The following is a 25,042-nucleotide window of genomic DNA, read 5'->3' as shown; positions in this document are numbered from 1 at the left end:
GCGATTCTGTAACATAACGTCTGATATGTTGATGGAAACATGCCGATTAAGATACAAAGAAAAATAAACAATTTTTTTTAAAGCTAATGAAAGATATAGTAAAAAACATTTTTTTTATGGATTTTGAGTAACTTTTTGAATTCTAAAACTAGGCATATGATGACATGTATCGAACGATTATCGCGTTCATGTGTTGTCTGTTCTCAAACTATGGCATCTATCAAAGGATTAATCACGTTCATGTGTTTTCCTTCACCATTTGGAGAATTTTCGGTATTGACAAAGAGCTACTTTTTAAGGCAAAAGTTGTGTCAGAAGAGGGATTTGAACCCTCGCCTCCAATCGGAGACCAGAATACCCCAGTAACTAGGAAGGACTCTCACCTTGAGTGTGGCGCCTTAGACCCACGTCGGCCATCCTGACAATTTATAAATCCTTAAAATTCATATGTTTTCACGATTTTGTAAATAACGTCTGATATGTCTGATGGAAACATGCCGATCTTAAGATACAAAGAAAAATAAAACAAAAAATGTTAAAAGCTAATGAAGAGATAATAAAAAACATTTTTAATTGATTTTGAGTAACCTTTTGAATTCTAAACTAGGCATATGATGACATGTATCGAACGATTATTCGTGTTTCATGTGTTTGTCTGTTCTCAAATGGCATCTATCAACAATTAATCACTGTTCATGTGTTTTCCTTTCACCATTTGGAGAATTTTTCGGTATTGACAAAGAGCTACTTTTATGGCAAAAGTTGTGTCACAAGAGTGGATTTGAACACCGCCTCCAATCCGAGACCAGAATACCCCAGTAACTAGGAAGGACTCTCAACCTTGAGTCTGGCGCCGTAGACAACTCGGACATCCTGACAATTAGATAAGTCTTTAAAATTCATAGGTTTTCACAATTCTGCAACATAACGTCTGATATGTCTGATGGAAACATGCCGATCTAAGATACAAAGAAAAATAAACAAAAAATGTTAAAAGCTAATGAAAGATATAAATAAAAAACATTTTTTTATGGATTTTGAGTAACTTTCACCATTTGGAGATTTTTTCGGTATTGACAAAGAGCTACTTTTTAAGGCAAAAGTTGTGTCAGAAGAGGGATTTGAACCCTCGCCTCCAATCGGAGACCAGAATAACCCTAGTAACTAGGAAGGACTCTCACCTTGAGTCTGGCGCCTTAGACCACTCGGCCATCCTGACAATTAAAAGTCTTTAAAATTCATAGGTTTTTCACAATTCTGTAACATAACGTCTGATATGTCTGATGGAAACATGCCGATCTTAAGATACAAAGAAAAGAAACAAAAAATGTTAAAAGCTAATGAAAGATATAATAAAAACATTTTTTTATGGATTTTGAGTAACTTTCACCATTTGGAGAATTTTCGGGTATTGACAAAGAGCTACTTTTTAAGGCAAAAGTTGTGTCAGAAGAGGGATTTGAACCCTCGCCTCCAATCGGAGACCAGAATACCCTAGTAACTAGGAAGGACTCTCACCTTGAGTCTGGCGCCTTAGACCACTCTCGGCCATCCTGACAATTATAATCCTTAAAATTCATATGTTTTCACGATTTTGTAACATAACGTCTGATATGTCTGATGGAAACATGCCGATCTTAAGATACAAAGAAAAATAAACAAAAAATGTTAAAAGCTAATGAAAGATATAATAAAAAAAACATTTTTAATGGATTTTGAGTAACCTTTTGAATTCTAAACTAGGCATATGATGACATGTATCGAACGATTATTCGCGTTTCATGTGTTGTCTGTTCTCAAATGGCATCTATCAAACGATTAAATCACTGTTCATGTGTTTTCCTTTCACCATTTGGAGAATTTTTCGGTATTGACAAAGAGCTACTTTTTATGGCAAAAGTTGTGTCACAAGAGGGATTTGAACACTCGCCTCCAATCGGAGACCAGAATACCCCCAGTAACTAGGAAGGACTCTCACCTTGAGTCTGGCGCCCTTAGACAACTCGGACATCCTGACAATTATAAGTCTTTAAAATTCAAAGGTTTTCACAATTCTGCAACATAACGTCTGATATGTCTGATGGAAACATGCCGATCTTAAGATACAAAGAAAAATAAACAAAAAATGTTAAAAGCTAATGAAAGATATAATAAAAAACATTTTTTTATGGATTTTGAGTAACTTTCACCATTTGGAGAATTTTTCGGTATTGACAAAGAGCTACTTTTTAAGGCAAAAGTTGTGTCAGAAGAGGGATTGGAACCCTCGCCTCCAATCGGAGACCAGAATACCCTAGTAACTAGGAAGGACTCTCACCTTGAGTCTGGCGCCTTAGACCACTCGGCCATCCTGACAATAAAAGTCTTTAAAATTCATAGGTTTTCACAATTCTGTAACATAACGTCTGATATGTCTGATGGAAACATGCCGATCTTAAGATACAAAGAAAAATAAACAAAAAATGTTAAAAGCTAATGAAAGATATAATAAAAAACATTTTTTTATGGATTTTGAGTAACTTTCACCATTTGGAGAATTTTTCGGTATTGACAAAGAGCTACTTTTTAAGGCAAAAGTTGTGTCAGAAGAGGGATTTGAACCCTCGCCTCCAATCGGAGACCAGAATACCCTAGTAACTAGGAAGGACTCTCACCTTGAGTCTGGCGCCTTAGACCACTCGGCCATCCTGACAATTATAAATCCTTAAAATTCATATGTTTTCACGATTTTGTAACATAACGTCTGATATGTCTGATGGAAACATGCCGATCTTAAGATACAAAGAAAAATAAACAAAAAATGTTAAAAGCTAATGAAAGATATAATAAAAAAACATTTTTTAATGGATTTTGAGTAACCTTTTGAATTCTAAACTAGGCATATGATGACATGTATCGAACGATTATTCGCGTTTCATGTGTTGTCTGTTCTCAAATGGCATCTATCAAACGATTAATCACTGTTCATGTGTTTTCCTTTCACCATTTGGAGAATTTTTCGGTATTGACAAAGAGCTACTTTTTATGGCAAAAGTTGTGTCACAAGAGGGATTTGAACACTCGCCTCCAATCGGAGACCAGAATACCCCAGTAACTAGGAAGGACTCTCACCTTGAGTCTGGCGCCTTAGACAACTCGGACATCCTGACAATTATAAGTCTTTAAAATTCAAAGGTTTTCACAATTCTGCAACATAACGTCTGATATGTCTGATGGAAACATGCCGATCTTAAGATACAAAGAAAAATAAACAAAAAATGTTAAAAGCTAATGAAAGATATAATAAAAAACATTTTTTTATGGATTTTGAGTAACTTTCACCATTTGGAGAATTTTTCGGTATTGACAAAGAGCTACTTTTTAAGGCAAAAGTTGTGTCAGAAGAGGGATTGGAACCCTCGCCTCCAATCGGAGACCAGAATACCCTAGTAACTAGGAAGGACTCTCACCTTGAGTCTGGCGCCTTAGACCACTCGGCCATCCTGACAATTAAAAGTCTTTAAAATTCATAGGTTTTCACAATTCTGTAACATAATGTCTGATATGTCTGATGGAAACATGCCGATCTTAAGATACAAAGAAAAATAAACAAAAAATGTTAAAAGCTAATGAAAGATATAATAAAAAACATTTTTTTATGGATTTTGAGTAACTTTCACCATTTGGAGAATTTTTCGGTATTGACAAAGAGCTACTTTTTAAGGCAAAAGTTGTGTCAGAAGAGGGATTTGAACCCTCGCCTCCAATCGGAGACCAGAATACCCTAGTAACTAGGAAGGACTCTCACCTTGAGTCTGGCGCCTTAGACCACTCGGCCATCCTGACAATTAAAAGTCTTTAAAATTCATAGGTTTTCACAATTCTGTAACATAACGTCTGATATGTCTGATGTAAACATGCCGATCTTAAGATACAAAGAAAAATAAACAAAAAATGTTAAAAGCTAATGAAAGATATAATAAAAAACATTTTTTTATGGATTTTGAGTAACTTTTTGAATTCTAAACTAGGCATATGATGACATGTATCGAACGATTATTCGCGTTTCATGTGTTGTCTGTTCTCAAACTATGGCATCTATCAAACGATTAATCACTGTTCATGTGTTTTCCTTTCACCATTTGGAGAACTTTTCGGATTTGACAAAGAGCTACTCTTTTTTAAGGCAAAAGTTGTGTCAGAAGAGGGATTTGAACCCTCGCCTCCAATCGGAGACCAGAACACCCCAGTAACTAGGAAGGACTCTCACCTTGAGTCTGGCGCCTTAGACCACTCTGCCATCCTGACAATTGTAAATCCTTAAAATATATATGTTTTAGCGATTCTGTAACATAACGTCTGATATGTCTGATGGAAACATGCCGATCTTAAGATACAAAGAAAAATAAACAATTTTTTTTTAAAGCTAATGAAAGATATAGTAAAAAACATTTTTTATGGATTTTGAGTAACTTTTTGAATTCTAAACTAGGCATATGATGACATGTATCGAACGATTATTCGCGTTTCATGTGTTGTCTGTTCTCAAACTATGGCATCTATCAAAGGATTAATCACTGTTCATGTGTTTTCCTTTCACCATTTGGAGAATTTTTCGGTATTGACAAAGAGCTACTTTTTAAGGCAAAAGTTGTGTCAGAAGAGGGATTTGAACCCTCGCCTCCAATCGGAGACCAGAACAGCCCAGTAACTAGGAAGGACTCTCACTTTGAGTCTGGCGCCTTAGACCACTCGGCCATCCTGACAATTATAAATCCTTAAAATTCATATGTTTTCACGATTTTGTAACATAACGTCTGATATGTCTGATGGAAACATGCCGATCTTAAGATACAAAGAAAAATAAACAAAAAATGTTAAAAGCTAATGAAAGATATAATAAAAAACATTTTTTAATGGATTTTGAGTAACTTTTTGAAGTCTAAACTAGGCATATGATGACATGTATCGAACGATTATTCGCGTTTCATGTGTTGTCTGTTCTCAAACTATGGCATCCATCAAACGATTAATCACTGTTCATGTGTTTTCCTTTCACCATTTGGAGAATTTTTCAGTATTGACAAAGAGCTACTTTTTAAGGCAAAAGTTGTGTCAGAAGAGGGATTTGAACCGTCGCCTCCAATCGGAGACGAGAACACCCCAGTAACTAGAAGGACTCTCACCTTGAGTCTGGTGCCTTAGACCACTCGGCCATCCTGACAATTATAAATCCTTAAAATTCATATGTTTTCGCGATTCTGTAACATAACGTCTGATATGTCTGATGGAAACATGCCGATCTTAAGATACAAAGAAAAATAAACAAAAAATGTTAAAAGCTAATGAAAGATATAATAAAAAACATTTTTTTATGGATTTTGAGTAACTTTCACCATTTGGAGAATTTTTCGGTATTGACAAAGAGCTACTTTTTAAGGCAAAAGTTGTGTCAGAAGAGGGATTTGAACCCTCGCATCCAATCGGAGACCAGAACACCCCAGTAACTAGGAAGGACTCTCACCTTGAGTCTGGCGCCTTAGACCACTCGGCCATCCTGACAATTATAAATCCTTAAAATTCATATGTTTTCGCGATTCTGTAACATAACGTCTGATATGTCTGATGGAAACATGCCGATCTTAAGATACAAAGAAAAATAAACAAAAAATGTTAAAAGCTAATGAAAGATATAATAAAAAACATTTTTTTATGGATTTTGAGTAACTTTCACCATTTGGAGAATTTTTCGGTATTGACAAAGAGCTACTTTTTAAGGCAAAAGTTGTGTCGGAAGAGGGATTTGAACCCTCGCCTCCAATCGGAGACCAGAACACCCCAGTAACTAGGAAGGACTCTCACCCTTGAGTCTGGCGCCTTAGACCACTCGGCCATCCTGACAATTATAAATCCTTAAAATTCATATGTTTTCGCGATTCTGTAACATAACGTCTGATATGTCTGATGGAAACATGCCGATCTTAAGATACAAAGAAAAATAAACATTTTTTTTTAAAGCTAATGAAAGATATAGTAAAAAACATTTTTTATGGATTTTGAGTAACTTTTTGAATTCTAAACTAGGCATATGATGACATGTATCGAACGATTATTCGCGTTTCATGTGTTGTCTGTTCTCAAACTATGGCATCTATCAAAGGATTAATTAATGTTCATGTGTTTTCCTTTCACCATTTGGAGAATTTTTCGGTATTGACAAAGAGCTACTTTTTAAGGCAAAAGTTGTGTCAGAAGAGGGATTTGAACCCTCGCCTCCAATCGGAGACCAGAACAGCCGAGTAACTAGGAAGGACTCTCACTTTGAGTCTGGCGCCTTAGACCACTCGGCCATCCTGACAATTATAAATCCTTAAAATTCATATGTTTTCACGATTTTGTAACATAACGTCTGATATGTCTGATGGAAACATGCCGATCTTAAGATACAAAGAAAAATAAACAAAAAATGTTAAAAGCTAATGAAAGATATAATAAAAAACATTTTTTAATGGATTTTGAGTAACTTTTTGAATTCTAAACTAGGCATATGATGACATGTATCGAACGATTATTCGCGTTTCATGTGTTGTCTGTTCTCAAACTATGGCATCTATCAAACGATTAATCACTGTTCATGTGTTTTCCTTTCACCATTTGGAGAATTTTTTGGTATTGACAAAGAGCTACTCTTTCTTAAGGCAAAAGTTATGTCAGAACAGGGATTTGAACCCTCGCCTCCAATCGGAGACCAGAACACCCCAGTAACTAGGAAGGACTCTCACCTTGAGTCTGGCGCCTTAGACCACTCGGCCATCCTGACAATTATAAATCCCAAAAATTCATATTTTTTCATGATTCTGTAACATAACGTCTGATATGTCTGATGGAAACATGCCGATCTTAAGATACAAAGAAAAATAAACAAAAAATGTTAAAAGCTAATGAAAGATATAGTAAAAAAGATTTTTTAATGGATTTTGAGTAACTTTTTGAATTCTAAACTAGGCATATGATGACATGTATCGAACGATTATTCGCGTTTCATGTGTTGTCTGTTCTCAAACTATGGCATCTATCAAACGATTAATCACTGTTCATGTGTTTTCCTTTCACCATTTGGAGAACTTTTCGGATTTGACAAAGAGCTACTCTTTTTTTAAGGCAAAAGTTGTGTCAGAAGAAGGATTTGAACCCTCGCCTCCAATCGGAGACCAGAATACCCCAGTAAATAGGAAGGACTCTCACCTTGAGTCTGGAGCCTTAGACCACTCAGCCATCCAGACAATTATAAATCCTTAAAATTCATATGTTTTCACGATTCTGTAACATAACGTCTGATATGTCTGATGGAAACATGCCGATCTTAAGATACAAAGAAAAAGAAACAAAAAATGTTAAAAGCTAATGAAAGATATAGTAAAAAACATTTTTTTATGGAATTTGAGTAACTTCTTCAATTCTAAACTAGGCATATGATGACATGTATAGAACGATTATTCGCTTTTCATGTGTTGTCTGTTCTCAAACTATGGCATCTGTCATACGATTAATCACTGTTCATGTGTTTTCCTTTCACCACTTGGAGAACTTTTCAGATTTGACAAAGAGCTACTCTTTTTTAAGGCAAAAGTTGTGTCAGAAGAGGGATTTGAACCCTCGCCTCCAATCGGAGACCAGAACACCCCAGTAACTAGTAAGGACTCTCACCTTGAGTCTGGCGCCTTAGACCACTCGGCCATCCTGACAATTATAAATCCCTAAAATTCATATGTTTTCGCGATTCTGTAACATAACGTCTGATATGTCTGATGGAAACATGCCGATCTTAAGATACAAAGAAAAATAAATAAAAAATGTTAAAAGCTAATGAAAGATATAGTAAAAAACATTTTTTAATGGATTTTGAGTAACTTTTTGAATTCTAAACTAGGCATATGATGACATGTATAGAACTATTATTCGCATTTCATGTGTTGTCTGTTCTCAAACTATGGCATCTATCAAACGATTAATCACTGTTCATGTGTTTTCCTTTCACCATTTGGAGAATTTTTCGGATTTGACAAAGAGCTACTCTTTCTTAAGGCAAAAGTTGTGTCAGAAGAGGGATTTGAACCCTCGCCTCCAATCGGAGAACAGAATACCCAAGTAACTAGGAAGGACTCTCACCTTGAGTCTGGCGCCTTAGAACACTCAGCCATCCAGACAATTATAAATCCTTAAAATTCATATGTTTTCACGATTCTGTAACATAACGTCTGATATGTCTGATGGAAACATGCCGATCTTAAGATACAAAGAAAAATAAACAAAAATTGTTAAAAGCTAATGAAAGATATAGTAACAAATATTTCTTTATGGAATTTGAGTAACTTTTTTAATTCTAAACTAGGCATATGATGACATGTATCGAAAGATTCTTCGCGTTTCATGTGATGTCTGTTCTCAAACTATGGCATCTATCAAACGATTAATCACTGTTCATGTGTTTTCCTTTCACCATTTGGAGAATTTTTCGGATTTGACAAAGAGCTACTCTTTCTTAAGGCAAAAGTTGTGTCAGAACAGGGATTTGAACCCTCGCCTCCAATCGGAGACCAGAACACCCCAGTAACTAGGAAGGACTCTCACCTTGAGTCTGGAGCCTTAGACCACTCGGCCATCCTGACAATTATAAATCCCAAAAATTCATATGTTTTCATGATTCTGTAACATAACGTCTGATATGTCTGATGGAAACATGCCGATCTTAAGATACAAAGAAAAATAAACAAAAATTATTAAAAGCTAATGAGAGATATAGTAAAAAACATTTTTTATGGAATTTGAGTAACTTTATGAATTCTAAACTAGGCATATGATGACATGTATAGAACGATTATTCGCGTTTCATGTGTTGTCTGTTCTCAAACTATGGCATCTATCAGACGATTAATCACTGTTCATGTGTTTTCCTTTCACCATTTGGAGAACTTTTCGGTTTTGACAAAGAGCTACTCTTTTTTAAGGCAAAAGTTATGTCAGAAGAGGGATTTGAACCCTCGCCTCCAATCGGAGACCAGAACACCCCAGTAACTAGGAAGGACTCTCACCTTGAGTCTGGCGCCTTAGACCACTCGGCCATCCTGACAATTATAAATCCCTAAAAATTCATATGTTTTCGCAATTCTGTAACATAACGTCTGATATATCTGATGGAAACATGCCGATCTTAAGATACAAAGAAAAATAAACTAAAAATGTTAAAAGCTAATGAAAGATGTAGTAAAAAACATTTTTTTATGGAATTTGAGTAACTTTATCAATTCTAAACTAGGCATATGATGACATGTATAGAACGATTATTCGCGTTTCATGTGTTGTCTGTTCTCAAACTATGGCATCTATCAAACGATTAATCACTGTTCATGTGTTTTCCTTTCACCATTTGGAGAATTTTTCGGATTTGACAAAGAGCTACTCTTTTTTTAAGGCAAAAGTTGTGTCAGAAGAAGGATTTGAACCCTCGCCTCCAATCGGAGAACAGAATACCCCAGTAACTAGGAAGGACTCTCACCTTGAGTCTGGAGCCTTAGACCACTCAGCCATCCAGACAATTATAAATCCTTAAAATTCATATGTTTTCACGATGCTGTAACATAACGTCTGATATGTCTGATGGAAAAATACCGATCTTAAGATACAAAGAAAAATAAACAAAAATTGTTAAAAGCTAATGAAAGATATAGTAACAAATATTTCTTTATTTAATTTGAGTAACTTTTTAAATTCTAAACTAGGCATATGATGACATGTATCGAACGATTATTCGCGTTTCATGTGTTGTCTGTTCTCAAACTATGGCATCTATCAAACGATTAATCACTGTTCATGTGTTTTCCTTTCACCATTTGGAGAATTTTTCGAATTTGACAAAGAGCTAACCTTTCTTAAGGCAAAAGTTGTGTCAGAAGAGGGATTTGAACCCTCGCCTCCAATCGGAGAACAGAATACCCCAGTAACTAGGAAGGACTCTCACCTTAAGTCTGGCGCCTTAGAACACTCAGCCATACAGACAATTATAAATCCTTAAAATTCATATGTTTTCACGATTCTGTAACATAACGCCTGATATGTCTGATGGAAACATGCCGATCTTAAGATACAAAGAAAAATAAACAAAAATTGTTAAAAGTTAATGAAAGATATAGTAACAAATATTTCTTTATGGAATTTGAGTAACTTTTTTAATTCTAAACTAGGCATATGATGACATGTATAGAACGATTATTCGCGTTTCATGTGTTGTCTGTTCTCAAACTATGGCATCTATCAGACGATTAATCACTGTTCATGTGTTTTCCTTTCACCATTTGGAGAACTTTTCGGTTTTGACAAAGAGCTACTCTTTTTTAAGGCAAAAGTTATGTCAGAAGAGGGATTTGAACCCTCGCCTCCAATCGGAGACCAGAACACCCCAGTAACTAGGAAGGACTCTCACCTTGAGTCTGGCGCCTTAGACCACTCGGCCATCCTGACAATTATAAATCCCTAAAATTCATATGTTTTCGCAATTCTGTAACATAACGTCTGATATATCTGATGGAAACATGCCGATCTTAAGATACAAAGAAAAATAAACTAAAAATGTTAAAAGCTAATGAAAGATGTAGTAAAAAACATTTTTTTATGGAATTTGAGTAACTTTATCAATTCTAAACTAGGCATATGATGACATGTATAGAACGATTATTCGCGTTTCATGTGTTGTCTGTTCTCAAACTATGGCATCTATCAAACGATTAATCACTGTTCATGTGTTTTCCTTTCACCATTTGGAGAATTTTTCGGATTTGACAAAGAGCTACTCTTTTTTTAAGGCAAAAGTTGTGTCAGAAGAAGGATTTGAACCCTCGCCTCCAATCGGAGAACAGAATACCCCAGTAACTAGGAAGGACTCTCACCTTGAGTCTGGAGCCTTAGACCACTCAGCCATCCAGACAATTATAAATCCTTAAAATTCATATGTTTTCACGATGCTGTAACATAACGTCTGATATGTCTGATGGAAAAATACCGATCTTAAGATACAAAGAAAAATAAACAAAATTGTTAAAAGCTAATGAAAGATATAGTAACAAATATTTCTTTATTTAATTTGAGTAACTTTTTAAATTCTAAACTAGGCATATGATGACATGTATCGAACGATTATTCGCGTTTCATGTGTTGTCTGTTCTCAAACTATGGCATCTATCAAACGATTAATCACTGTTCATGTGTTTTCCTTTCACCATTTGGAGAATTTTTCGAATTTGACAAAGAGCTAACCTTTCTTAAGGCAAAAGTTGTGTCAGAAGAGGGATTTGAACCCTCGCCTCCAATCGGAGAACAGAATACCCCAGTAACTAGGAAGGACTCTCACCTTAAGTCTGGCGCCTTAGAACACTCAGCCATACAGACAATTATAAATCCTTAAAATTCATATGTTTTCACGATTCTGTAACATAACGCCTGATATGTCTGATGGAAACATGCCGATCTTAAGATACAAAGAAAAATAAACAAAAATTGTTAAAAGTTAATGAAAGATATAGTAACAAATATTTCTTTATGGAATTTGAGTAACTTTTTTAATTCTAAACTAGGCATATGATGACATGTATCGAACGATTATTCGCGTTTCATGTGTTGTCTGTTCTCAAACTATGGCATCTATCAAACGATTAATCACTGTTCATGTGTTTTCCTTTCACCATTTGGAGAACTTTTCGGTATTGACAAAGAGCTACTTTTTAAGGCAAAAGTTGTGTCAGAAGAAGGATTTGAACCCTCGCCTCCAATCGGAGACCAGAATACCCCATTAACTAGGAAGGACTCTCACGTTGAGTCTGGCGCCTTAGACCACTCGGACATCCTGACAATTATAAATCCTTAAAATTCATATGTTTTCGCGAATCTGTAACATAACGTCTGATATGTCTGATGGAAACATGCCGATCTTAAGATACAAAGAAAAATAAACAAAAAATGTTAAAAGCTAATGAAAGATATAGTAAAAAACATTTTTTTATGGAATTTGAGTAACTTCTTCATTTCTAAACTAGGCATATGATGACATGTATAGAACGATTATTCGCTTTTCATGTGTTGTCTGTTCTCAAACTATGGCATCTGTCAGACGATTAATCACTGTTCATGTGTTTTCCTTTCACCACTTGGAGAACTTTTCGGATTTGACAAAGAGCTACTTTTTAAGGCAAAAGTTTTGTCAGAAGAAGGATTTGAACCCTCGCCTCCAATCGGAGACCAGAATACCCCAGTAACTAGGAAGGACTCTCACCTTGAGTCTGGCGCCTTAGACCACTCGGCCATCCTGACAATTATAAATCCTTAAAATTCATATGTTTTCACGATTTTGTAACATAACGTCTGATATGTCTGATGGAAACATGCCGATCTTAAGATACAAAGAAAAATAAACAAAAAATGTTAAAAGCTAATGAAAGATATAATAAAAAACATTTTTTTATGGATTTTGAGTAACCTTTTGAATTCTAAACTAGGCATATGATGACATGTATCGAACGATTATTCGCGTTTCATGTGTTGTCTGTTCTCAAATGGCATCTATCAAACGATTAATCACTGTTCATGTGTTTTCCTTTCACCATTTGGAGAATTTTTCGTTATTGACAAAGAGCTACTTTTTATGGCAAAAGTTGTGTCACAAGAGGGATTTGAACACTCGCCTCCAATCGGAGACCAGAATACCCCAGTAACTAGGAAGGACTCTCACCTTGAGTCTGGCGCCTTAGACAACTCGGACATCCTGACAATTATAAGTCTTTAAAATTCATAGGTTTTCACAATTCTGCAACATAACGTCTGATATGTCTGATGGAAACATGCCGATCTTAAGATGCAAAGAAAAATAAACAAAAAATGTTAAAAGCTAATGAAAGATATAATAAAAAACATTTTTTTATGGATTTTGAGTAACTTTCACCATTTGGAGAATTTTTCGGTATTGACAAAGAGCTACTTTTTAAGGCAAAAGTTGTGTCAGAAGAGGGATTTGAACCCTCGCCTCCAATCGGAGACCAGAATACCCTAGTAACTAGGAAGGACTCTCACCTTGAGTCTGGCGCCTTAGACCACTCGGCCATCCTGACAATTAAAAGTCTTTAAAATTCATAGGTTTTCACAATTCTGTAACATAACGTCTGATATGTCTGATGGAAACATGCCGATCTTAAGATACAAAGAAAAATAAACAAAAAATGTTAAAAGCTAATGAAAGATATAATAAAAAACATTTTTTTATGGATTTTGAGTAACTTTCACCATTTGGAGAATTTTTCGGTATTGACAAAGAGCTACTTTTTAAGGCAAAAGTTGTGTTAGAAGAGGGATTTGAACCCTCGCCTCCAATCGGAGACCAGAATACCCTAGTAACTAGGAAGGACTCTCACCTTGAGTCTGGCGCCTTAGACCACTCGGCCATCCTGACAATTAAAAGTCTTTAAAATTCATAGGTTTTCACAATTCTGTAACATAACGTCTGATATGTCTGATGTAAACATGCCGATCTTAAGATACAAAGAAAAATAAACAAAAAATGTTAAAAGCTAATGAAAGATATAATAAAAAACATTTTTTTATGGATTTTGAGTAACTTCTTGAATTCTAAACTAGGCATATGATGACATGTATCGAACGATTATTCGCGTTTCATGTGTTGTCTGTTCTCAAACTATGGCATCTATCAAAGGATTAATCACTGTTCATGTGTTTTCCTTTCACCATTTGGAGAATTTTTCGGTATTGACAAAGAGCTACTTTTTAAGGCAAAAGTTGTGTCAGAAGAGGGATTTGAACCCTCGCCTCCAATCGGAGACCAGAACAGCCCAGTAACTAGGAAGGACTCTCACCTTGAGTCTGGCGCCTTAGACCACTCGGCCATCCTGACAATTATAAATCCTTAAAATTCATATGTTTTCACGATTTTGTAACATAACGTCTGATATGTCTGATGGAAACATGCCGATCTTAAGATACAAAGAAAAATAAACAAAAAATGTTAAAAGCTAATGAAAGATATAATAAAAAACATTTTTTAATGGATTTTGAGTAACCTTTTGAATTCTAAACTAGGCATATGATGACATGTATCGAACGATTATTCGCGTTTCATGTGTTGTCTGTTCTCAAATGGCATCTATCAAACGATTAATCACTGTTCATGTGTTTTCCTTTCACCATTTGGAGAATTTTTCGGTATTGACAAAGAGCTACTTTTTATGGCAAAAGTTGTGTCACAAGAGGGATTCGAACACTCGCCTCCAATCGGAGACCAGAATACCCCAGTAACTAGGAAGGACTCTCACCTTGAGTCTGGCGCCTTAGACAACTCGGACATCCTGACAATTATAAGTCTTTAAAATTCATAGGTTTTCACAATTCTGCAACATAACGTCTGATATGTCTGATGGAAACATGCCGATCTTAAGATACAAAGAAAAATAAACAAAAAATGTTAAAAGCTAATGAAAGATATAATAAAAAACATTTTTTTATGGATTTTGAGTAACTTTCACCATTTGGAGAATTTTTCGGTATTGACAAAGAGCTACTTTTTAAGGCAAAAGTTGTGTCAGAAGAGGGATTTGAACCCTCGCCTCCAATCGGAGACCAGAATACCCTAGTAACTAGGAAGGACTCTCACCTTGAGTCTGGCGCCTTAGACCACTCGGCCATCCTGACAATTAAAAGTCTTTAAAATTCATAGGTTTTCACAATTCTGTAACATAACGTCTGATATGTCTGATGTAAACATGCCGATCTTAAGATACAAAGAAAAATAAACAAAAAATGTTAAAAGCTAATGAAAGATATAATAAAAAACATTTTTTTATGGATTTTGAGTAACTTTTTGAATTCTAAACTAGGCATATGATGACATGTATCGAACGACTATTCGCGTTTCATGTGTTGTCTGTTCTCAAACTATGGCATCTATCAAACGATTAATCACTGTTCATGTGTTTTCCTTTCACCATTTGGAGAACTTTTCGGATTTGACAAAGAGCTACTCTTTTTTAAGGCAAAAGTTGTGTCAGAAGAGGGATTTGAACCCTCGCCTCCAATCGGAGACCAGAACACCCCAGTAACTAGGAAGGACTCTCACCTTGAGTCTGGCGCCTTAGACCACTCGGCCATCCTGACAATTGTAAATCCTTAAAATTCATATGTTTTAGCGATTCTGTAACATAACGTCTGATATGTCTGATGGAAACATGCCGATCTTAAGATACAAAGAAAAATAAACAATTTTTTTTTAAAGCTAATGAAAGATATAGTAAAAAAGATTTTTTAATGGATTTTGAGTAACTTTTTGAATTCTAAACTAGGCATATGATGACATGTATCGAACGATTATTCGCGTTTCATGTGTTGTCTGTTCTCAAACTATGGCATCTATCAAAGGATTAATCACTGTTCATGTGTTTTCCTTTCACCATTTGGAGAATTTTTCGGTATTGACAAAGAGCTACTTTTTATGGCAAAAGTTGTGTCACAAGAGGGATTTGAACACTCGCCTCCAATCGGAGACCAGAATACCCCAGTAACTAGGAAGGACTCTCACCTTGAGTCTGGCGCCTTAGACAACTCGGACATCCTGACAATTATAAGTCTTTAAAATTCATAGGTTTTCACAATTCTGTAACATAACGTCTGATATGTCTGATGGAAACATGCCGATCTTAAGATACAAAGAAAAATAAACAAAAAATGTTAAAAGCTAATGAAAGATATAATAAAAAACATTTTTTTATGGATTTTGAGTAACTTTCACCATTTGGAGAATTTTTCGGTATTGACAAAGAGCTACTTTTTAAGGCAAAAGTTGTGTTAGAAGAGGGATTTGAACCCTCGCCTCCAATCGGAGACCAGAATACCCTAGTAACTAGGAAGGACTCTCACCTTGAGTCTGGCGCCTTAGACCACTCGGCCATCCTGACAATTAAAAGTCTTTAAAATTCATAGGTTTTCACAATTCTGTAACATAACGTCTGATATGTCTGATGTAAACATGCCGATCTTAAGATACAAAGAAAAATATACAAAAAATGTTAAAAGCTAATGAAAGATATAATAAAAAACATTTTTTTATGGATTTTGAGTAACTTTCACCATTTGGAGAATTTTTCGGTATTGACAAAGAGCTACTTTTTAAGGCAAAAGTTGTGTCAGAAGAGGGATTTGAACCCTCGCCTCCAATCGGAGACCAGAATACCGTAGTAACTAGGAAGGACTCTCACCTTGAGTCTGGCGCCTTAGACCACTCGGCCATCCTGACAATTAAAAGTCTTTAAAATTCATAGGTTTTCACAATTCTGTAACATAACGTCTGATATGTCTGATGGAAACATGCCGATCTTAAGATACAAAGAAAAATAAACAAAAAATGTTAAAAGCTAATGAAAGATATAATAAAAAACATTTTTTTATGGATTTTGAGTAACTTTCACCATTTGGAGAATTTTTCGGTATTGACAAAGAGCTACTTTTTAAGGCAAAAGTTGTGTTAGAAGAGGGATTTGAACCCTCGCCTCCAATCGGAGACCAGAATACCCTAGTAACTAGGAAGGACTCTCACCATGAGTCTGGCGCCTTAGACCACTCGGCCATCCTGACAATTAAAAGTCTTTAAAATTCATAGGTTTTCACAATTCTGTAACATAACGTCTGATATGTCTGATGTAAACATGCCGATCTTAAGATACAAAGAAAAATAAACAAAAAATGTTAAAAGCTAATGAAAGATATAATAAAAAACATTTTTTTATGGATTTTGAGTAACTTTTTGAATTCTAAACTAGGCATATGATGACATGTATCGAACGATTATTCGCGTTTCATGTGTTGTCTGTTGTCAAACTATGGCATCTATCAAACGATTAATCACTGTTCATGTGTTTTCCTTTCACCATTTGGAGAACTTTTCGGATTTGACAAAGAGCTACTCTTTTTTAAGGCAAAAGTTGTGTCAGAAGAGGGATTTGAACCCTCGCCTCCAATCGGAGACCAGAACACCCCAGTAACTAGGAAGGACTCTCACCTTGAGTCTGGCGCCTTAGACCACTCGGCCATCCTGACAATTGTAAATCCTTAAAATTCATATGTTTTAGCGATTCTGTAACATAACGTCTGATATGTCTGATGGAAACATGCCGATCTTAAGATACAAAGAAAAATAAAAAAAATTTTTTAAAGCTAATGAAAGATATAGTAAAAAACATTTTTTTATGGATTTTGAGTAACTTTTTGAATTCTAAACTAGGCATATGATGACATGTATCGAAGGATTATTCGCGTTTCATGTGTTGTCTGTTCTCAAACTATGGCATCTATCAAACGATTAATCACTGTTCATGTGTTTTCCTTTCACCATTTGGAGAATTTTTCGGTATTGACAAAGAGCTACTTTTTAAGGCAAAAGTTGTGTCAGAAGAGGGATTTGAACCCTCGCCTCCAATCGGAGACCAGAACAGCCCAGTAACTAGGAAGGACTCTCACCTTGAGTCTGGCGCCTTAGACCACTCGGCCATCCTGACAATTATAAATCCTTAAAATTCATAGGTTTTCACAATTCTGTAACATAACGTCTGATATGTCTGATGGAAACATGCCGATCTTAAGATACAAAGAAAAATAAACAAAAAATGTTAAAAGCTAATGAAAGATATAGTAAAAAACATTTTTTAATGGATTTTGAGTAACTTTATGAATTCTAAACTAGGCATATGATGACATGTATCGAACGATTATTCGCGTTTCATGTGTTGTCTGTTCTCAAACTATGGCATCTATCAAACGATTAATCACTGTTCATGTGTTTTCCTTTCACCATTTGGAGAATTTTTCGGTATTGACAAAGAGCTACTTTTTAAGGCAAAAGTTGTGTCAGAAGAGGGATTTGAACCCTCGCCTCCAATCGGAGACCAGAACAGCCCAGTAACTAGGAAGGACTCTCACCTTGAGTCTGGCGCCTTAGACCACTCGGCCATCCTGACAATTATAAATATTTAAAATTCATATGTTTTCACGATTCTGTAACATAACGTCTGATATGTCTGATGGAAACATACCGATCTTAAGATACAAACAAAAATAAACAAAAATTGTTAAAAGCTAATGAAAGATATAATAAAAAACATTTTTTTATGGATTTTGAGTAACTTTCACCATTTGGAGAATTTTTCGGTATTGACAAAGAGCTACTTTTTAAGGCAAAAGTTGTGTCAGAAGAGGGATTTGAACCCTCGCCTCCAATCGGAGACCAGAATACCCCAGTAACTAGGAAGGACTCTCACTTTGAGTCTGGCGCCTTAGACCACTCGGCCATCCTGACAATTAAAAGTCTTTAAAATTCATAGGTTTTCACAATTCTGTAACATAACGTCTGATGTGTCTGATGGAAACATGCCGATCTTAAGATACAAAGAAAAATAAACAAAAAATGTTAAAAGCTAATGAAAGATATAGTAAAAAAACATTTTTTAATGGATTTTGAGTAACTTTATGAATTCTAAACTAGGCATATGATGACATGTATCGAACGATTATTCGCGTTTCATGTGTTGTCTGTTCTCAAACTATGGCATCTATCAAACGATTAATCACTGTTCATGTGTTTTCCTTTCACCATTTGGAGAATTTTTCGGTATTGACAAAGAGCTACTTTTTAAGGCAAAAGTTGTGTCAGAAGAGGGATTTGAACCCTCGCCTCCAATCGGAGACCAGAACAGCCCAGTAACTAGGAAGGACTCTCACCTTGAGTCTGGCGCCTTAGACCACTCGGCCATCCTGACAATTATAAATATTTAAAATTCATATGTTTTCACGATTCTGTAACATAACGTCTGATATGTCTGATGGAAACATACCGATCTTAAGATACAAACAAAAATAAACAAAAATTGTTAAAAGCTAATGAAAGATATAATAAAAAACATTTTTTTATGGATTTTGAGTAACTTTCACCATTTGGAGAATTTTTCGGTATTGACAAAGAGCTACTTTTTAAGGCAAAAGTTGTGTCAGAAGAGGGATTTGAACCCTCGCCTCCAATCGGAGACCAGAATACCCCAGTAACTAGGAAGGACTCTCACTTTGAGTCTGGCGCCTTAGACCACTCGGCCATCCTGACAATTAAAAGTCTTTAAAATTCATAGGTTTTCACAATTCTGTAACATAACGTCTGATGTGTCTGATGGAAACATGCCGATCTTAAGATACAAAGAAAAATAAACAAAAAATGTTAAAAGCTAATGAAAGATATAGTAAAAACATTTTTAATGGATTTTGAGTAACTTTATGAATTCTAAACTAGGCATATGATGACATGTATCGAACGATTATTCGCGTTTCATGTGTTGTCTGTTCTCAAACTATGGCATCTATCAAACGATTAATCACTGTTCATGTGTTTTCCTTTCACCATTTGGAGAATTTTCGGTATTGACAAAGAGCTACTTTTTAAGGCAAAAGTTGTGTCAGAAGAGGATTTGAACCCTCGCCTCCAATCGGAGACCAGAACAGCCCAGTAACTAGGAAGGACTCTCACCTTGAGTCTGGCGCCTTAGACCACTCGGCCATCCTGACAATTATAAATCCTTAAAATTCATAGGTTTTCACAATTCTGTAACATAACGTCTGATATGTCTGATGGAAACATGCCGATCTTAAGATACAAAGAAAAATAAACAAAAAATGTTAAAAGCTAATGAAAGATATAGTAAAAAACATTTTTTAATGGATTTTGAGTAACTTTTTGAAGTCTAAACTAGGCATATGATGACATGTATCGAAGGATTATTCGCGTTTCATGTGTTGTCTGTTCTCAAACTATGGCATCTATCAAACGATTAATCACTGTTCATGTGTTTTTCCTTTCACCATTTGGAGAATTTTTCGGTATTGACAAAGAGCTACTTTTTAAGGCAAAAGTTGTGTCAGAAGAGGGATTTGAACGCTCGCCTCCAATCGGAGACCAGAACAACCCAGTAACTAGGAAGGACTCTCACCTTGAGTCTGGCGTCTTAGACCACTCGGCCATCCTGACAATTATAAATATTTAAAATTCATATGTTTTCACGATTCTGTAACATAACGTCTGATATGTCTGATGGAAACATACCGATCTTAAGATACAAACAAAAATAAACAAAAATTGTTAAAAGCTAATGAAAGATATATAAAAAACATTTTTTTATGGATTTTGAGTAACTTTCACCATTGGAGAATTTTTCGGTATTGACAAAGAGCTACTTTTTAAGGCAAAAGTTGTGTCAGAAGAGGGATTTGAACCCTCGCCTCCAATCGGAGACCAGAATACCCCAGTAACTAGGAAGGACTCTCACCTTGAGTCTGGCGCCTTAGACCACTCGGCCCATCCTGACAATTAAAAATTCTTTAAAATTCATAGGTTTTCACAATTCTGTAACATAACGTCTGATATGTCTGATGGAAACATGCCGATCTTAAGATACAAAGAAAAATAAACAAAAATGTTAAAAGCTAATGAAAGATATAGTAAAAAACATTTTTTAATGGATTTTGAGTAACTTTATGAATTCTAAACTAGGCATATGATGACATGTATCGAACGATTCTTCGCGTTTCATGTGTTGTCTGTTCTCAAACTATGGCATCTATCAAACGATTAATCACTGTTCATGTGTTTTCCTTTCACCATTTGGAGAATTTTCGGTATTGACAAAGAGCTACTTTTTAAGGCAAAAGTTGTGTCAGAAGAGGGATTTGAACCCTCGCCTCCAATCGGAGACCAGAACAGCCCAGTAACTAGGAAGGACTCTCACCTTGAGTCTGGCGCCTTAGACCACTCGGCCATCTGACAATTATAAATCCTTAAAATTCATAGGTTTTCACAATTCTGTAACATAACGTCTGATATGTCTGATGGAAACATGCCGATCTTAAGATACAAAGAAAAATAACAAAAAATGTTAAAAGCTAATGAAAGATATAGTAAAAAACATTTTTAAATGGATTTTGAGTAACTTTTTGAAGTCTAAACTAGGCATATGATGACATGTATCGAAGGATTATTCGCGTTTCATGTGTTGTCTGTTCTCAAACTATGGCATCTATCAAACGATTAATCACTGTTCATGTGTTTTCCTTTCACCATTTGGAGAATTTTTCGGTATTTGACAAAGAGCTACTTTTAAGGCAAAAGTTGTGTCAGAAGAGGGATTTGAAACCTCGCCTCCAATCGGAGACCAGAACAACCCAGTAACTAGGAAGGACTCTCACCTTGAGTCTGGCGCCTTAGACCACTCGGCCATCCTGACAATTATAAATATTAAAATTCATATGTTTTCACGATTCTGTAACATAACGTCTGATATGTCTGATGGAAACATACCGATCTTAAGATACAAAGAAAAATAACAAAAATTGTTAAAAGCTAATGAAAGATATAATAAAAAACATTTTTTATGGATTTTGAGTAACTTTCACCATTTGGAGAATTTTTCGGTATTGACAAAGAGCTACTTTTTAAGGCAATAGTTGTGTCAGAAGAGTGATTTGAACCCCTCGCCTCCAATCGGAGACCAGAATACCCCAGTAACTAGGAAGGACTCTCACCTTGAGTCTGGCGCCTTAGACCACTCGGCCATCCTGACAATTAAAGTCTCTAAAATTCATAGGTTTTCACAATTCTGTAAATAACGTCTGATATGTCTGATGGAAACATGCCGATCTTAAGATACAAAGAAAAATAAACAAAAATGTTAAAAGCTAATGAAAGATATAGTAAAAAACATTTTTTAATGGATTTTTGAGTAACTTTATGAATTCTAAACTAGGCATATGATGACATGTATCGAACGATTATTCGCGTTTCATGTGTTGTCTGTCTCAAACTATGGCATCTATCAAACGATTAATCACTGTTCATGTGTTTCCTTTCCACCATTTGGAGAATTTTTCGGTATTGACAAAGAGCTACTTTTTAAGGCAAAAGTGTGTTCAGAAGAGGGATTTGAACCCTCGCCTCCAATCGGAGACCAGAAACAGCCCAGTAACTAGGAATGACTCTCACCTTGAGTCTGGCGCCTCTAAGACCACTCGGCCATCCTGACAATTAAAATCCTTAAAATTCATATGGTTTTCACAATTCTGTAACATAACGTCTGATATGTCTGACGGAAACATGCCGATCTTAAGATACAAAGAAAAATAAACAAAAATGTTAAAAGCTAATGAAAGATATAGTAAAAACATTTTTTAATGGATTTTTGAGTAACTTTTTGATAGTCTAAACTAGGCATATGATGACATGTATCGAAGGATTATTCGCGTTTCATGTGTTGTCTGTTCTCAAACTATGGCATCTATCAAACGATTAATCACTGTTCATGTGTTTTCCTTTCACCATTTGGAGAATTTTTCGGTATTGACAAAGAGCTACTTTTTTAAGGCAAAGTTGTGTCAGAAGAGGATTTGAACCCTCGCCTCCAATCGGAGACCAGAACACCCAGTAACTAGGAAGGACTCTCACCTTGAGTCTGGCGCCTTAGACCACTCGGCCATCCTGACAATTATAAATCTTTAAAATTCATATGTTTTCACGATTCTGTAACATAACGTCTGATATGTCTGATGGAAACATGCCGATCTTAAGATACAAAGAAAAATAAACAAAAATTGTTAAAAGCTAATGAAAGATATAATAAAAAACATTTTTTTATGGATTTTGAGTAACTTTCACCATTTGGAGAATTTTTCGGTATTGACAAAGAGCTACTTTTTAAGGCAAAAGTTGTGTCAGAAGAGGGATTTGAACCCTCGCCTCCAATCGGAGACCAGAATACCCCAGTAACTAGGAAGGACTCTCACCTTGAGTCTGGCGCCTTAGACCACTCGGCCATCCTGACAATTAAAAGTCTTTAAAATTCATAGGTTTTCACAATTCTGTAACATAACGTCTGATATGTCTGATGGAAACATGCCGATCTTAAGATACAAAGAAAAATAAACAAAAAATGTTAAAAGCTAATGAAAGATATAGTAAAAAACATTTTTTAATGGATTTTGAGTAACTTTTGAATTCTAAACTAGGCATATGATGACATGTATCGAACGATTATTCGCGTTTCATGTGTTGTCTGTTCTCAAACTATGGCATCTATCAAACGATTAATCACTGTTCATGTGTTTTCCTTTCACCATTTGGAGAATTTTTCGGTATTGACAAAGAGCTACTTTTTAAGGCAAAAGTTGTGTCAGAAGAGGGATTTGAACCCTCGCCTCCAATCGGAGACCAGAACACCCAGTAACTAGGAAGGACTCTCACCTTGAGTCTGGCGCCTTAGACCACTCGGCCATCCTGACAATTATAAATCCTTAAAATTCATAGGTTTTCACAATTCTGTAACATAACGTCTGATATGTCTGATGGAAACATGCCGATCTTAAGATACAAAGAAAAATAAACAAAAAATGTTAAAGCTAATGAAAGATATAGTAAAAAACATTTTTTAATGGATTTTGAGTAACTTTTTGAATTCTAAACTAGGCATATGATGACATGTATCGAACGATTATTCGCGTTTCATGTGTTGTCTGTTCTCAAACTATGGCATCTATCAAACGTTAATCACTGTTCATGTGTTTTCCTTTCACCATTTGGAGAATTTTTCGGTATTGACAAAGAGCTACTTTTTAAGGCAAAAGTTGTGTCAGAAGAGGGATTTGAACCCTCGCCTCCAATCGGAGACCAGAACACCCAGTAACTAGGAAGGACTCTCACCTTGAGTCTGGCGCCTTAGACCACTCGGCCATCCTGACAATTATAAATCTTTAAAATTCATATGTTTTCACGATTCTGTAACATAACGTCTGATATGTCTGATGGAAACATGCCGATCTTAAGATACAAAAAAATAAACAAAAATTGTTAAAAGCTAATGAAAGATATAATAAAAAACATTTTTTTATGGATTTGAGTAACTTTCACCATTTGGAGAATTATTCGGTATTGACAAAGAGCTACTTTTTAAGGCAAAAGTTGTGTCAGAAGAGGGATTTGAACCCTCGCCTCCAATCGGAGACCAGAATACCCCAGTAACTAGGAAGGACTCTCACCTTGAGTCTGGCGCCTTAGACCACTCGGCCATCCTGACAATTAAAAGTCTTTAAAATTCATAGGTTTTCACATTCTGTAACATAACGTCTGATATGTCTGATGGAAACATGCCGATCTTAAGATACAAAGAAAAATAACAAAAAATGTTTAAAAGCTAATGAAAGATATAGTAAAAAACATTTTTTTATGGATTTTGAGTAACTTTTTGAATTCTAAAACTAGGCATATGATGACATGTATCGAACGATTATTCGCGTTCATGTGTTGTCTGTTCTCAAACTATGGCATCTATCAAACGATTAATCACTGTTCATGTGTTTTCCTTTCACCATTTGGAGAAATTTTCGGATTTGACAAAGAGCTACTCTTTTTTAAGGCAAAAGTTGTGTCAGAAGAGGGATTTGAACCCTCGCCTCCAATCGGAGACCAGAACACCCCAGTAACTAGGAAGGACTCTCACCTTGAGTCTGGCGCCTTAGACCACTCGGCCATCCTGACAATTATAAATCCTTAAAATTCATAGGTTTTCACGATTCTGTAACATAACGTCTGATATGTCTGATGGAAACATGCCGATCTAAGATACAAAGAAAAATAAACAAAAATGTTTAAAGCTAATGAAAGATATAGTAAAAACATTTTTTTATGGATTTTGAGTAACTTTTGAATTCTAAACTAGGCATATGATGACATGTATAGAACGATTATTCCGTTTCATGTGTTGTCTGTTCTCAACTATGGCATCTATCAACGATTAATCACTGTTCATGTGTTTTCCTTTCACCATTTGGAGAATTTTTTCGGGTATTGACAAAGAGCTACTTTTTAAGGCACAGTTGTGTCAGAAGAGGATTTGAACCCTCGCCTCCAATCGGAGACCAGAACAGCCCAGTAACTAGG

The 25,042-nt window shown here is 35.5% G+C and overlaps 24 non-coding genes across 24 annotated transcripts; all 24 read right to left on the bottom strand.

Moving 5' to 3' along the window:
• Window positions 1-1,106: 1,106 nt before the first annotated feature.
• Window positions 1,107-1,219, bottom strand: trnal-caa (transfer RNA leucine (anticodon CAA)). Its single transcript has 2 exons — window positions 1,182-1,219; window positions 1,107-1,152 (listed from the first exon to the last, which is right to left on the bottom strand). It is a non-coding gene; the product is annotated as a tRNA-Leu (tRNA).
• A 1,361-nt stretch (window positions 1,220-2,580) lies between these two features.
• On the bottom strand, window positions 2,581-2,692 carry trnal-caa (transfer RNA leucine (anticodon CAA)). Its single transcript has 2 exons — window positions 2,655-2,692; window positions 2,581-2,626 (listed from the first exon to the last, which is right to left on the bottom strand). It is a non-coding gene; the product is annotated as a tRNA-Leu (tRNA).
• Window positions 2,693-3,713: 1,021 nt separating this feature from the next.
• Window positions 3,714-3,825, bottom strand: trnal-caa (transfer RNA leucine (anticodon CAA)). The gene is made up of 2 exons: window positions 3,788-3,825; window positions 3,714-3,759 (listed from the first exon to the last, which is right to left on the bottom strand). It is a non-coding gene; the product is annotated as a tRNA-Leu (tRNA).
• An 808-nt stretch (window positions 3,826-4,633) lies between these two features.
• On the bottom strand, window positions 4,634-4,745 carry trnal-caa (transfer RNA leucine (anticodon CAA)). The gene is made up of 2 exons: window positions 4,708-4,745; window positions 4,634-4,679 (listed from the first exon to the last, which is right to left on the bottom strand). It is a non-coding gene; the product is annotated as a tRNA-Leu (tRNA).
• A 1,480-nt stretch (window positions 4,746-6,225) lies between these two features.
• Window positions 6,226-6,337, bottom strand: trnal-caa (transfer RNA leucine (anticodon CAA)). Its single transcript has 2 exons — window positions 6,300-6,337; window positions 6,226-6,271 (listed from the first exon to the last, which is right to left on the bottom strand). It is a non-coding gene; the product is annotated as a tRNA-Leu (tRNA).
• Window positions 6,338-7,612: 1,275 nt separating this feature from the next.
• On the bottom strand, window positions 7,613-7,724 carry trnal-caa (transfer RNA leucine (anticodon CAA)). Its single transcript has 2 exons — window positions 7,687-7,724; window positions 7,613-7,658 (listed from the first exon to the last, which is right to left on the bottom strand). It is a non-coding gene; the product is annotated as a tRNA-Leu (tRNA).
• A 1,273-nt stretch (window positions 7,725-8,997) lies between these two features.
• trnal-caa (transfer RNA leucine (anticodon CAA)) lies at window positions 8,998-9,109 on the bottom strand. Its single transcript has 2 exons — window positions 9,072-9,109; window positions 8,998-9,043 (listed from the first exon to the last, which is right to left on the bottom strand). It is a non-coding gene; the product is annotated as a tRNA-Leu (tRNA).
• Window positions 9,110-10,385: 1,276 nt separating this feature from the next.
• trnal-caa (transfer RNA leucine (anticodon CAA)) lies at window positions 10,386-10,497 on the bottom strand. The gene is made up of 2 exons: window positions 10,460-10,497; window positions 10,386-10,431 (listed from the first exon to the last, which is right to left on the bottom strand). It is a non-coding gene; the product is annotated as a tRNA-Leu (tRNA).
• Window positions 10,498-13,021: 2,524 nt separating this feature from the next.
• On the bottom strand, window positions 13,022-13,133 carry trnal-caa (transfer RNA leucine (anticodon CAA)). The gene is made up of 2 exons: window positions 13,096-13,133; window positions 13,022-13,067 (listed from the first exon to the last, which is right to left on the bottom strand). It is a non-coding gene; the product is annotated as a tRNA-Leu (tRNA).
• Window positions 13,134-13,818: 685 nt separating this feature from the next.
• Window positions 13,819-13,930, bottom strand: trnal-caa (transfer RNA leucine (anticodon CAA)). Its single transcript has 2 exons — window positions 13,893-13,930; window positions 13,819-13,864 (listed from the first exon to the last, which is right to left on the bottom strand). It is a non-coding gene; the product is annotated as a tRNA-Leu (tRNA).
• Window positions 13,931-14,612: 682 nt separating this feature from the next.
• Window positions 14,613-14,724, bottom strand: trnal-caa (transfer RNA leucine (anticodon CAA)). Its single transcript has 2 exons — window positions 14,687-14,724; window positions 14,613-14,658 (listed from the first exon to the last, which is right to left on the bottom strand). It is a non-coding gene; the product is annotated as a tRNA-Leu (tRNA).
• Window positions 14,725-15,074: 350 nt separating this feature from the next.
• On the bottom strand, window positions 15,075-15,186 carry trnal-caa (transfer RNA leucine (anticodon CAA)). The gene is made up of 2 exons: window positions 15,149-15,186; window positions 15,075-15,120 (listed from the first exon to the last, which is right to left on the bottom strand). It is a non-coding gene; the product is annotated as a tRNA-Leu (tRNA).
• A 1,023-nt stretch (window positions 15,187-16,209) lies between these two features.
• On the bottom strand, window positions 16,210-16,321 carry trnal-caa (transfer RNA leucine (anticodon CAA)). Its single transcript has 2 exons — window positions 16,284-16,321; window positions 16,210-16,255 (listed from the first exon to the last, which is right to left on the bottom strand). It is a non-coding gene; the product is annotated as a tRNA-Leu (tRNA).
• Window positions 16,322-17,009: 688 nt separating this feature from the next.
• On the bottom strand, window positions 17,010-17,121 carry trnal-caa (transfer RNA leucine (anticodon CAA)). The gene is made up of 2 exons: window positions 17,084-17,121; window positions 17,010-17,055 (listed from the first exon to the last, which is right to left on the bottom strand). It is a non-coding gene; the product is annotated as a tRNA-Leu (tRNA).
• A 346-nt stretch (window positions 17,122-17,467) lies between these two features.
• trnal-caa (transfer RNA leucine (anticodon CAA)) lies at window positions 17,468-17,579 on the bottom strand. Its single transcript has 2 exons — window positions 17,542-17,579; window positions 17,468-17,513 (listed from the first exon to the last, which is right to left on the bottom strand). It is a non-coding gene; the product is annotated as a tRNA-Leu (tRNA).
• Window positions 17,580-17,926: 347 nt separating this feature from the next.
• trnal-caa (transfer RNA leucine (anticodon CAA)) lies at window positions 17,927-18,038 on the bottom strand. The gene is made up of 2 exons: window positions 18,001-18,038; window positions 17,927-17,972 (listed from the first exon to the last, which is right to left on the bottom strand). It is a non-coding gene; the product is annotated as a tRNA-Leu (tRNA).
• Window positions 18,039-18,264: 226 nt separating this feature from the next.
• trnal-caa (transfer RNA leucine (anticodon CAA)) lies at window positions 18,265-18,376 on the bottom strand. The gene is made up of 2 exons: window positions 18,339-18,376; window positions 18,265-18,310 (listed from the first exon to the last, which is right to left on the bottom strand). It is a non-coding gene; the product is annotated as a tRNA-Leu (tRNA).
• A 348-nt stretch (window positions 18,377-18,724) lies between these two features.
• trnal-caa (transfer RNA leucine (anticodon CAA)) lies at window positions 18,725-18,836 on the bottom strand. The gene is made up of 2 exons: window positions 18,799-18,836; window positions 18,725-18,770 (listed from the first exon to the last, which is right to left on the bottom strand). It is a non-coding gene; the product is annotated as a tRNA-Leu (tRNA).
• Window positions 18,837-19,062: 226 nt separating this feature from the next.
• Window positions 19,063-19,174, bottom strand: trnal-caa (transfer RNA leucine (anticodon CAA)). Its single transcript has 2 exons — window positions 19,137-19,174; window positions 19,063-19,108 (listed from the first exon to the last, which is right to left on the bottom strand). It is a non-coding gene; the product is annotated as a tRNA-Leu (tRNA).
• A 3,645-nt stretch (window positions 19,175-22,819) lies between these two features.
• Window positions 22,820-22,931, bottom strand: trnal-caa (transfer RNA leucine (anticodon CAA)). The gene is made up of 2 exons: window positions 22,894-22,931; window positions 22,820-22,865 (listed from the first exon to the last, which is right to left on the bottom strand). It is a non-coding gene; the product is annotated as a tRNA-Leu (tRNA).
• Window positions 22,932-23,277: 346 nt separating this feature from the next.
• On the bottom strand, window positions 23,278-23,388 carry trnal-caa (transfer RNA leucine (anticodon CAA)). The gene is made up of 2 exons: window positions 23,351-23,388; window positions 23,278-23,323 (listed from the first exon to the last, which is right to left on the bottom strand). It is a non-coding gene; the product is annotated as a tRNA-Leu (tRNA).
• A 345-nt stretch (window positions 23,389-23,733) lies between these two features.
• trnal-caa (transfer RNA leucine (anticodon CAA)) lies at window positions 23,734-23,844 on the bottom strand. Its single transcript has 2 exons — window positions 23,807-23,844; window positions 23,734-23,779 (listed from the first exon to the last, which is right to left on the bottom strand). It is a non-coding gene; the product is annotated as a tRNA-Leu (tRNA).
• A 223-nt stretch (window positions 23,845-24,067) lies between these two features.
• Window positions 24,068-24,179, bottom strand: trnal-caa (transfer RNA leucine (anticodon CAA)). Its single transcript has 2 exons — window positions 24,142-24,179; window positions 24,068-24,113 (listed from the first exon to the last, which is right to left on the bottom strand). It is a non-coding gene; the product is annotated as a tRNA-Leu (tRNA).
• A 349-nt stretch (window positions 24,180-24,528) lies between these two features.
• On the bottom strand, window positions 24,529-24,640 carry trnal-caa (transfer RNA leucine (anticodon CAA)). Its single transcript has 2 exons — window positions 24,603-24,640; window positions 24,529-24,574 (listed from the first exon to the last, which is right to left on the bottom strand). It is a non-coding gene; the product is annotated as a tRNA-Leu (tRNA).
• Window positions 24,641-25,042: the final 402 nt, after the last annotated feature.

Source organism: Oncorhynchus kisutch, unplaced genomic scaffold (assembly GCF_002021735.2).
Source record: "Oncorhynchus kisutch isolate 150728-3 unplaced genomic scaffold, Okis_V2 scaffold2729, whole genome shotgun sequence".
Lineage (NCBI taxonomy): Eukaryota > Metazoa > Chordata > Actinopteri > Salmoniformes > Salmonidae > Oncorhynchus > Oncorhynchus kisutch.
Note: the sequence above shows the minus strand (reverse complement) of the source record. Positions and strands in the feature narration are given on the sequence as shown.